This window comes from Pinus tabuliformis, chromosome 9 (genome assembly GCF_031772625.1).
Source record: "Pinus tabuliformis cultivar Carrire ecotype Pingquan chromosome 9, CPIR1, whole genome shotgun sequence".
Lineage (NCBI taxonomy): Eukaryota > Viridiplantae > Streptophyta > Pinopsida > Pinales > Pinaceae > Pinus > Pinus tabuliformis.
In genome coordinates, this window is record NC_142307.1 from 18,522,602 (window position 1) to 18,535,540 (window position 12,939).

Below are 12,939 nucleotides of genomic sequence, written 5' to 3' on the forward strand. Positions count from 1 at the left end.
GAATTCGGGGTCAAGGCAATGGATGAAGAACTTGAGCAGATCGAAAAGAACAACACTTGGGAGTTGGTTCCTAGACCAAAATATAAGAATGTCATAGGGACAAAATGGATCTTCAAAAACAAGTTGAATGAAAATGGGGAAGTAATTAGAAACAAGGCCAGACTTGTGTGTAAAGGGTATGCTCAACAAGAAGGAATAGACTTTGAAGAAACTTTTGCTCCCGTTGCTAGACTTGAGGCTGTCAGAATGTTCCTTGCTCTCTCTAGCTTTCAGAAGTTCAAAGTATTTCAAATGGATGTGAAATCAACCTTTTTGAATGTAACTTAGAAGAAGAAGTGTACATTGAGCAACCAGATGGTTTCATCCTTGGGAATGATCCAAATCTTGTATGCAGACTAAAAAAGGCTCTCTATGGTCTTAAACAGGCTCCAAGGGCTTGGTACTATCGTTTGGACAAATACCTTCATGAACAAGGTTTTTCAAAAGGATCAGCAGATAGCAATCTTTATATAAAAATTGAAAATAACAAATTGCTAATACTTGTTGTGTATGTAGATGATATTATCTTTGGCAGTAATGAAGAAGCTATGAGTCAAACATTTTCTTTGGTAATGCAGAAAGAATTCAAAATGTCATTGCTTGGGGAGCTGACATATTTTCTTGGTCTACAAATCCAACAAAATGAAGGCAGTATCTTTTTATCTCAAACCAAGTACCTCAACGATCTTGAAGAAATATGGCATGGAAGATTCGAAACCAGTATGTACCCCTATGGTTACAGGATGCAGCCTCAGTGAAAATGATGAATCAGCAGCAATGCATCAACCAACCTATAGATCCATGATTGGAAGCCTGCTTTATTTGAAAGGTACCCGACCAGACATCATGCATGTAGTAGGAATAGTTGGAAGATTTCAGGCAAATCCAAAGGAAACTCATCTTCAGGCAGTTAAGAGGATCTTCAAGTATCTTCAAGGAACTCAAAACTATGGATTATGGTATCCTAGAGATACAAATCTCACACTTCACGCCTATAAAGATGCAGATTGGGCCGGAAGCGTGGATGACAGAAAAAGCACTAGTGGTGGTGCATTCTTCATGGGTTCCAGATTAGTATCTTGGTTTAGCAAGAAACAGAGTTCAATAGCATTATCTACAGCTGAAGCAGAGTATGTGGTTGCTGCATCTTGTTGCACACAACTTCTTTGGATGATGCAAACTTTGCAGGATTTTCAAATCGCTTGTACTCCACCTATCTCCATCTTATGTGATAATACAAGTGCTATCAATATCTCAAAGAATCATGTCATGCATTCAAAGACTAAGCACATACCGATCAAGTATCATTTTCTCCAGGAACAAGTGTTGGAACAAAAGGTCAAATTGGAGTATGTTCCCTCTAAGGAACAAGTTGCTGACATTCTCACCAAACCATTGCCCAGGGAAACTTTTGAATACCTCAAACAGAAGCTGGGGGTAGTTGATGCATCATCTTGCTATTAAATCTTGTCTGTTTCAGAGATTGTTGGTTGTACGTGAGTTTCATATGGGGTATACGCGTACATTTGCTAGTTTATGGATTGGTCAAAAACCAAATGGCACAGGTTCAGGGGGAGCATATATTCTTCTAATAATGCATTGTTGGCATTATTGTAGAAGATCTTGGAGGAGCAAGTACAGAAGAAGAACATGGATGCTGATTTGAATATTGCTGCTAATGTTTTGTCTCTATTCCTTTTGTCAAGGTCATGTAACGGCCTACGTCTGGGATGAATGATATAATGTACGTGGTTGTCATATGTAAATTTCTGATGTAACCCCACTTGGTTGGGTGGATGATCCCCACTTGATAGGGTGATGAATGTATGTATAGAGTCTTTTGGTGATAGGAAGGTCATTTATGGTGTATGATGGATTATGGTTCTTCTTGAAGAAAATTTCTTTTGCAGATCTGGCCTACAGTCAGGGGGAGTACGATCAGCACAGTAGAGCAGAGTTTTCAGCATGTTCTCAGGGGGAGCATAACCCTTTGCCCTTGATGACAAAGGGGGAGAATGACTTTCAGGATCTTGGGGTTGCCATCAAGTCCAAAGGGGGAGATTGTTGGCATTATGACACAGATGTGGTGTTATGGCACAAGTGTTGTCCTTGATGGCAACTCACTCAAGTGGAAAATCACTATGCAGGCTCTCAAAATCATAGAAAATGAGATACCCGTAGGTGCGCCTAACAAAAGCTGCGGACCCATAGGTGCCCCGAATAAGAAGTGTGGACATACCCGCAGGTTCTCTGAACAAAATGTGCGGACATCAAATTCACTCACTTTCTTGCAGAGAAGTGCGCGCACGTGGGAATGTTTATGATTGATCCATGGTATTTAGTCTGATGTTTTTGATCCTATGGTTTTGGTCCGTGGTATTGCGTTCAAAAGAGATGAACCCAAGTATTGAGTCCTTGGTATTGTTTCTCAATGGTTTTGGTCCATGGTTTGAGAAAGGCCTAGACTATAAAAAGGGAAGGAGATCATTTGGCCCAGACACTTGTGAATATTGAATATCTTAAGACCTGAAATTTTGGTGATCGATTTGTGAAGCTAGATCTAGATCAAGGAGAAAAATGTGAATTATAAGGCGGATCTACTGATAAGTCGAGGTCTCTTTGGCGCATGATCAGATTTGTGAATTCAACAGACTGGGGTACAATTGAGGACTGATAAAGTGTCTATATCTGGAGGTCTGCAGGTGAGATATGGCTCAGGTGCGAAGGTGCACAGTCTAGTAGACGGCGCAGGTGCGGAGGTCTGCAGTCCAATAGATGGCGCAGGTGTGGAGGTACGTAGTCCAAAAGACGGATCAGGTGCAGAGGTTTGCAGTCCGGTAGACAACGCAGGTGCGGAGGTATGTAGTCTAGTAGATGGATTAGGTGTGGAGGTGTGCAGTCCAGTAGATGGATCAGGTGCGGAGGTGCGCAGTCCAGTAGACGGATCAGGTGTGGCGGTGCGCTGTAGAGTAGACAGAGGAGGTGCGGAGCTGCGCAGGCTAGACATAGTAGAAGTGTAGATATTCACAGGTTTCTATTGGTGAAGTTGCAGACTTTTCTTGAAATATTTGTTGGATGCCTTTTGTCTATTGTTGCAGAGTTCTGGGTTTATATTACTGGTATTGCTTTTCTCGTAACTGCATTCTGAGAAGGTATTGGTTGATTCATTAGTTGTTTGTAAAAGGAGATTGGTTGATTCACATGTACTTGATGATTATTTGATGTTCATGGATCCAGTCTGAAAATTGATGAAATGTGGTCCCTGGAAGAAAAAAAGTAGGTCAGCACCTACGTACTAGTAGCTTAGCTAGTACAAGAGCAAAGGGGGTTGTTGCTCCCTTCCAGGAGAGTCTGGAAAACGAGAGAGGGTTGTAGCTCTCTGCAGGTTCTAGCCTATGTACTGGTAAAGGACTGCACCAGCACAAAATCATTGTAAAAGAAGTTTCTAATTGAAAGAAGATAGAGACACATTGCAGCAGGTGGTTTTCACCCACATTGGGTTTCCACCTTATATCTGGTGTTCTTTCGTGTGACTGTCTGTTTTTCTTGTTCCTGTTCATTATTATATAGTACTGAAATTCAAATTAATGGTCAACATCTGAAGAATAAATTAAATTATAAATCTAGATGGAATATTGAAAAGAATTTGATAATACTGATTCACCCCCCCTCTCAGTATTATTTCCAACAAAAAACCCCTGATTTAGTCACCAAATAACTTGACTAAATGAGAAATCTCCCTTATCAGAGCTTTCATATCAGATCTTAGGTGTATAAGACATATTCATAAATAGGCTACCCATAGGATTTTGTTTAAAACCTATTATTGGAACAATTTTATCAGAATATTTTAAATATTGTAACATGTCCCATAGGATAAGTTGTGATAAATCCCTCCCCAATTAATGTTTTCAAATATTTTAAGTCTAAAAGTAATAAAACTCTTCTTTGCGAATTTAAAAATAGAAGGCCTCACACCACAAGATTTCCACATAACGTTATAAGATATTCTGAATATCAAAGATTTCAATATAAGCATCACTCAAAATACTTTTATATCCTGATCCCCCTATCCTCCAATATCTCTTTTCGCCCATTCTCTGATATATGACATCGTCGATACTCTAATATACACATATCGTCGATACTCCAATATCCTCATATTGTTGATCTCCAATAATCCTAACCCTCTGATCTCTAATAAATGCCTCCTATCCATATTGAAACTTCTAATCGGTTGTTAGTCTTTTCAACCCCCGATATCAAACCTCTGATACATGACCTCTGACATCCCTTCTCGCTTATATCTTTTAGCCATTACATTTTATTAATAAAATCTGATCCGAGAGTAAGAATATAACATGCTTCAAGGATACAACCATAAGTTTTCTCCAATATAATCCTCAGATAGGACGACCTGTACAAAAGTCCATGTGGACCCACATTTTATCATTTAGTGGCCAAATGTAATGAATTTATGATTTCATTATTACGGTTCGATAACACTAGTTTTTCTCATAAAGAGATAAATTGATATGAAATTGGTTATTCGCTCTAAGGAATTCTTCAGTTAAGGAAGCCTTTTCTTATTCATGTGCTTTCCTTTGTAGGCCAGTCTTGATAAGAAAAACCCAACAGAGATTTCTACGACAACTAAACCGAGGAAGAAACCCGTTTTTCAACAGCAGTGGGTCGTTCGTTCACCTAAAGCTACTAAAATGACCACATTATTATCGAATAAAACCTACACTCCCGATGTTGGACGCTCCTCTTGGGAAGCCATTTATAAACTTTTTGAAGATGAGGAACCTAAGGTGACAGTGAAGGCAACCATAGCTGAAGATTCTGCCACTGTTTCTGAAATTAGTTATAGCGACATCACCAATTCATTCTTGCCTAGGATTACAACCTGACCCAACATCATGACCTATACATATATGGTTAAATGGGTTATCAACCATATAAATATTGCAGAAAGGAATTTCATGACTAAGACGAACACAATTATTGGGTCATTTACCAACAGTGATTTTTTTCCAAAGGAAAAAGCAGTAACTTTTATTAAAAAATAATGAAAGTTACAATTTTGCAAACGCCAATTAGGCCCGCGTGCTTTCGCACCATCGCCACGTTAGAAGGCTAACGTGCAAAAGAAAAGAAAAGAGAGAAAATGAGAAGAGAGGAAAGAGAGAGAAAAAGAGAAACATAACAGAAATTCATCTGCATATGAGATTCATGCTTCACGTTTTTCTCCCCTTTTTCTTTTCAACCTTACGCCATTCTCCTTGAGAGGGCTCGGTCGAAACTATGACAATCTGAGTTTCTGAATTCTGTGGGATGGTTTCTTTATCTGAGTCTGAAGTATCAGAGTGGTGATGTCGTTTAGTTCCTCCCGTGCTTGGATCCTCCCTTGTCATCTCTGTCTTGTCATGTAGACTTGTTCCCTTCTGATTCTCCATTTCTTGTGATATCTCAGTTTTCTCTGCAGGGGTCACTTCCTCCTCTGCTTCTGACTCTTCTTCCTCAGAATCTGGAGGTGAGAATTGCCATCCTTTCTTCTGCTTCCCTTTCTGCTTTTTGTTGTTTTTCTTTGCTTCTGGGCATGTGTTTTGCAGGTGTCCGGTCTGCCTGCAAAGCCTGCATCTGAATGTCGTGTTTTCATAATCTAGAACTTGCTGCCAATTTTGCTGTTTGTAGATTAGCTTAATACTGTCCGGCAGCCCCTTACTTAAATCTACTTCCACACAAATACGTGCAAAAGTATAGTTCCTGTCATCGATCCTTTCCATATCTGATTTAATGTATTTTCCTATACTGTTTCCAATGCCTTCCAAGACACGCTCGTTCCAGAAGTGCAGAGGAAGGTTGTATAGTCTGACCCAGACTGGCATTCTGGTGACTGTCATTTTGTTTGGATCAAAATCCTGGAACCATGGGGTCATGAACAGCCCCGAAGTTCCCCAGAACCATGGACCTGTACTGATGACTGTATCTCTGACCTCCTGGGATGTAAATTTTACGATAAAAAACCCCTTAGAACATAGTTGGATCTCACATTCCATGGTCCAACTGGTAAAAATCCAATGGAATAGATCCAATGGTTTGGGCCAATAGCTGTTAAATCGACAGATTAGTGCTTGTGTTTCATAGGTTTGAACAAAATCGTCAAGCCCTGTAGAATCTAGATTTAAAGCAGGGGTTTGTTCTGCCTGATCCACAATGTATGGCCTGGGTTCGTTTCTGCTTGGATCTGAAGATGGCCCTGCGTCTCTGCTGCCCTGAAGAATGTTTTTGTATGATGCAGTTTTTTTTCCTTTGTCTCCATTTTGCTGTCCTTTAGGTGGAGCCCTTGGCTGTCCCTGAGGCATAGCTCCTCCTCTTAATCTGAAATTTAATGTTATGGTTGATCCAGGCCCAATCTCATAGCTATCAATCGATCTGATATCCTGGAGAGTCCTCCTTCCAGTGATCAGATGTTGGATCTGAACTGGATAACCCATTTCAGCCCAGATCTGTTGTTTCAACTGCAGTGATGTGCTTCCTGCATGAACCCAAACTAAACAAGATTTTCCCTGAGGGGGTTTAATCAAGATCTGAAAACAAGAAATTTTTACCTGCTCTAGCTGCAAACATGCCTCCAGATCTGACCCAGATTTTGATTGATTTTTCTTGAACTTGTCTGGATCTGCTAATGATTTTGCCGAATCAGTATGATCCGCCCCGGATCTGCAAGGTTTTACCCGATCTGAAGAGCTATTTGCCGGGTCGGGGCTCCTATTTTGCTTGTCACTCTTTTGCATAATCTGCTCTTTGATCCCTCTGTTATGACGCATCGTCGGGGGAGAATGGGCCCAGATCGGCACATCAAAGGGCAGTAAAAACTTCATACATCGCATGAGCTTTTCCTTACTCCCGTCTGCTCTTCTTCCAATCAAAAGCCGCCCTAAGTCCGCAGATCTAAACCATAGCGCTTCGAACTGAGGCATAGTAACTGCCAGATGCCTCTTTCCTCCATGATCATTTTCAGATTTGCCATACCCAAGTATAGCAATCACTGAGGAGTGCGAATTTTTCGAATACTGGGTAAAAATCTGTTGTATTGGCGTGAAACGCTCCAAGCAAAAGATTCCTGGAGCCGCTCTGAGAGAAACCTCCTGCGTCCTGAAAGAGGGATGGCACAACAGTTGCAGGTTCTCCTGATTCAAAACATAACGCAGCTTCCCCCCAGCAGCTCCGGCCCAGAACCTGAGATAGACACCGATTCCAATATATTCTTCGGCTATGCAACTAGCCGATCCATGGTCAGTCAAGCCTTTCAGGGCCGCAACGGCGCAGCAAGCTTTCTCAGAAACCCTAACTGACAGATTCGCCTCCATCGCTCTTCGCTCTTACCAACAGTGATTTGAGCAAGATGTATCAGCTATTGTCGCCCCAGAAAATATACGTTAAGAAATTTGTACAAAAAATCATGAGTGAATGTGAGGATCAGTCATAGATCATCAAAGAATGGATAAGGGATCCCAACAAACACGAGCATAAGGATAAGGGTATGTATGTTATTGCTTCCCTTACCAGACCATTATGTTATATAGCTGTTCTAGTGTGTAGAATCTATGGTTACCCTAATACCCATAAATTATCAGATGAGTGGGTACCCCTAATTGATTCTGCCATAGATGGATATATTATGGATTGAGGATTGGGGAACTATATTGCCTCATACTATAGGCACCCAAATCCTGAATTATAGGAAAAAGTTCACTTTTTCTGTGAATATTTTTCCCCCTTTCTATATGAGCGCCTATATAATGGATGTTATTTGTTTCACCTCTAATTTTAAATCTATGGGATGGAAATGGACCATAGAAGACCGTACATCAAACTATATCTATCATAACATACTCTGGGAATCCAAATACCAGCCTCGTTTCTATAAAAAATTCCATGGAGCTATGTTGCACATCCACCAAAGTGTTTTTATTGATAGGGCTCCTAGACTTTCACCTGAAGCCAAAAATGATTTATTATCAATTAGAAGATGGTTTGGAGAAGAATCCTTCACCTATATCCAGACCTTTGACGATATTGCAAAACCTCATGTGCTTCCCCTTTATGTTCTAGATAAACTCCTAACTTGAGAGATAGCCTACCAAACTGTAGGGAATGGCCTTTCAAAAGTTATGAAAGATGCTAAAAAGACAATCTAGATTTCCTTTCCTATTCAATGTGGTGTCTATAATCTTCACAATTTTAGATATGCTAGTATTGATATTGAATAAATTCAATGTTTAAATTTCCCAACTATTCCCAATATAAAATATGATGCTAATGATACTTCCAAAAATTTCATTGTACAAGCGAAACTTAGGCAATTCATGAATGAACCAGAAAAGTTTGATGATTTATTTTAATCACTTTCTATCTATTCAGAGGTTGGGAAGCTAGTAGCAGCACAATTAAGTCTTGAGGAATTGATTTAGTTTAAACAATACATGAATAAAAGGAAAGCCCACTTGCCTATGGATCTATTAAAGCTCCATCAACAAAATATAGAGTAGGATAAAGTCTCGACTAGTACAACACAGGTAAATAATGTATCTTAGATAAAAGAGATAGGTACTTCCTCTTCTTAGGCAGAGGAAACTCTCACAGACAAAAATATAGATGCAATATGGGAGTAGTTCAAAAAAGAAATAGATCCTAAAAATATGAAGACTCCATTGCAAATGAAGATTACATAGACCTCTGAAGTTACAGGGAAGACCTCACTTACTATTGAGGCTTCTAATAAATCTTTGGACTCTGATGATTTAGAAGTCATCTCAGTATTCCTGACCTCTGAGTTTGTTTTGAAAATTAAATAAATTCCTCTTCTTGATGTGTTTTATAGTCCAAAAAATAAATTTATGGTTAGAAGATAGAGAAAAAGAAAGAGAATTGACTAAACCCAGGCCTTAGTCCTTGGTAATGCTTCCTTTGAAGTAATTTGGAAATATGATCAAGCTAATCCTACTGAGGATCTTGGAAGGCTTTCGCAATTTGTAGGAGAATATGCCAGTGCTACTATTGATAAAGCCTATAATGTAAAACAAATCCTAAGGGAGAAAGATGAAAGGATTATGCAGCTAGAATAGGGTTTTGAGAATGAAAAACAAGTAATTTCTCAACAATGGAAAGCACATCTTGCAAAAGTGAAAAATAACTTCAATGACTTAAAGATTCAACATGAATCTAATCTAAAGAGCAGGGATACTCAAATGCAGGAACTTCAACAAAATATTGAGCAATTAAAGGTGGATCCCAAGATAGCTAAATTTAAGAAGGAAGTAGGAGAACTAAACAATATCCTTGCTCAACAACAATTTCTTTTCTGTCGTAAATTAACCACTATCCATGAAATATGTCAATCAAGAAATTTATTATTGAATCAATTGTCCAATCTAAGGACATAGTATAGGGAAGTTAAGGAGGGGATTTCAAATTATATAGACTTGAAAGATAGTACTGAGGGGGCACAATAAGAGATTGTGCCAGATTATCTACTATGTTATAGGCATGGGTGGTTCAGGAGTTGGAAGTATTTCGACGTAATGGACCTTTAGCGATCCTAGAAGGAACCTTTACCTTAGGTGGAGGAATCTGTAACGTACCATTGGGTCATGAAAGAGGCTTTGTGGATATGTTTAGTTGTGCCTCGTTGGATTTCTTCTTAGGAGGTGGTTCATATTGGTACAATCGATTTTGATGGTTGACAATCTCATAATTTATCATGGCAATTTGGTAAGATCCATTCTAAATTTGATGAGACAAAGGAATGGAAGGATTTTTTCCATCCTGAGTGGACACATAACCTTGGTTAGGGAAGGGATTCCTAAGCAATGTCAGCTACAAAGAGTCGGGGGTAGATGAAGGCACAAGATACTTACCTCTAGAGGCATCTTCTTGGCCTTCCCATGCTTTGCACATTTGAGGGGGAAGGGGATAGTCATGAGTGTAGTGTCCATAAGTACCACATAAGGCATAAGACTTATTGGTGTGAAGGGCCCTTTTTTGCTTGGGACAAGCACCCTAGTGCTAGTTAGTGGTGTTAGACTGATCACCCTTATTGGCATTAGGTTGATGATCTTGGTTGCCTTGGTTTCCTTGAGATTGCTAGTTTTGGTTACCCTTCCCCTTATTATTTCTCTTGGGGTGAGGGTGATGGGCAACATTTTTTTGAGCGTACACCTACCGTTGTGGAAGCAATGGGAACTACCACAAATGGGGGTAAAGAATGAGAGTTTGAGGTGTTGGTGCCAATGAGGCTAGAGCATTAGCAAGTGCATAAGGATAGTATGGATTTACGGTAACATTTTGGGAACTAAGTTGAGTACTAGATGACCCTAACATCCGTTGATGTGGTTGGGAAAAGTGCATAAGATGTTCCCATGCCTTGGTATGAGTTAAATTACAAAGAGTCATGAGGAGGATAAGTGTAGGTGGAACCAGGCCCCACCTGAGGTTGGTCGTAACCCAAAGATCCTTGTACATACAGGGAAGGGTGTTGGCAAGATACTAATCCAATTACATCATTAGTGTCGCCTTATGCCCTTGGTGCAAAAGAAGCACCAAGATAAGGGAGGTTAGAATAAGAGTAAAGACATAACCCACTTTGGCATAGATCAAGTCGAACTGCAAAGCCTTCTGAATGGCTTCTTCTTTGGTTTGAGGGAAATTAGATGAAATGTCTTTACCAACTAGAGTGAGGAGGGCTAGTAGGAACCAATCTAGGAAAGCTAGGTCTTTGAATTCTAGAGCTTTGCAAAAGCTCCTCCTTCTACATCATTCTTGAGAATGATCAGAAAGGAGGGTAGAAAAGGTTTGACAAAATGGGGTCAAAAGTTTGGTACCTATATCATAACAGATAGGTAATTAGAAATAAGGTAGAAATGCATAGGAAAGGGTCACAATCACTTTATGTGATGCATGGGGTTGGTCTACATACCACTTCACGACAGATCCAGTGAGAATTTGTTGAAAGAGCCACAAAAAAATAGAATCCTCCATTATGGAATTGGAGGAACACCACATGTGAAAGGATCAATTGTGGTTAGTGAGATCCTCTCTAGATTTCCCTTCAAATTTTGCTTTATTAGATGGGACCTTAGTTGTCATGGATGGCCAATTAGGATCATGTTGAAGAGGATTATTAATGAGTTGGTTCCAATTGGGGAGAATCAAATCAGCCATATATGGAAGCATTGGTTAATCAATAGTCATTCCTTGTAAGGTTCCAATGTTACCTTCAAGAGGAGGGCCCTAAGTATTACTAGTATTAACACCCACATTTCCTCCAGTATTGGTGCCTACATTAGGACTAGTATTACCACCAAAATTGATACCAAACACCGTGGTGGCTCATAGTTGAGAGGATTCAGAATCTAGGGTGTTATCACCTTGATTGAACCTTAGGCTGAAGGAAGGTAAACCTAGGGTAACCACAAACCATGCTTAGCCAAGTAGCTAGCCCTACTAGGCCGGTAAAGGGCACTCTTCGTAAGGATCTCAACCAAGATGAATGGATTAGGTAAAGGATATTAGGCTAGGTATAGTAGCACGAAGATTTGATTGGATTTTGAAGGGGTTTCGCCCGATCATGAGGAGATGGACAATTTAGGTCTAGGGAATTACGTCAGAATTGCAGGGTGTTCAATGGGGCAAGGTAGGAATAGGCTTTAAAATTCTAGGGCTTTATGGGGTGAGATGTTTAAGAATTGTGAGAAGCTAAGAAGAGCATGTGAAAACCATGGATCCTTCCTAGACTGCAGAAAACATGAAATGGTGAATGGTTTCCCAAGGCAGAGCACTGATGTAATGAATTCTGCCTATCAACTTGAAAACATTCAACTAGAAACATTGAAATGATTAAGGAAATACATAAAACAAATTAACCTATGATTACAGAAGAAGAAACTGTACTAAAACTCCATACCACATGGATCCCATAAAAATAGTTGCAATTCTTATTAATCTATTGTTAAACTGCTACAAATGGTGTATAATCAAGGTCTGAGCATCCAGCTAAGTCCAACCCTTTACAATGAGAAAGAAGAAGAATATATAGACATGAATTCAACCTCCTCCCATCCTCAGGGATCAAATCCCTAAGATGAGGAGCTAATCTAACTAATACTGAACAAGAAACAGGAATATAGGCATTTCAACAACTTGCCTCTAAAAGTGAAAAACTTATTCATTTGAGCTCAAACTGACTCCTAAGGTAATGAATCTACCCTCTATTACTATTTATCTATCATAGTTACATGCCAAGTCATAATTTACAAAGGTTAAACAACCTCCATGAGAGATAATCCAAGAACATAGTCAAAAACTAGAAAAATAGGCATCCTGAGCAAAAACTGCCCTACGTGCAGCGCCATTGGCCCCACGCGCAACACCACTTTTAGGTCCCTTTTGGAGGCCTTCCTGGCATCCACATTGAGCCCCTGATAGCTCATTGGAAAGGTATTCAATTCTACTTTACAAACCACCTATAATATCTTCATTTTAAGCTCATTTGACCCCTCAAAACATGATTCTCCCAAGACTACTTCTGTGTGTCCAAAAAGTGGCAGAAAGGTCATTTTAAGGTGTTTTTTGACCTTTTGGTGGACCATTTCTACCCCAAAAACTTTGAAAATATCTAGGGTGCATGTGCTCATCACTGTGAATCCAAAAATGAAAACCATTTCTCATTCAGGCTCCCCTAGGAAAGGCGCAGCACTGGTGGCGCTGCACGTTTAGGCAGTTTTTCTGTGTGTAGAATTTCAAAAATTGGAAATGACAAAATTTCTTCTAAACTTGCCCAAAATTGGTGATAAGAACAATCATCAAGTGTCCTAATGAGCTAAGGAATCTTCA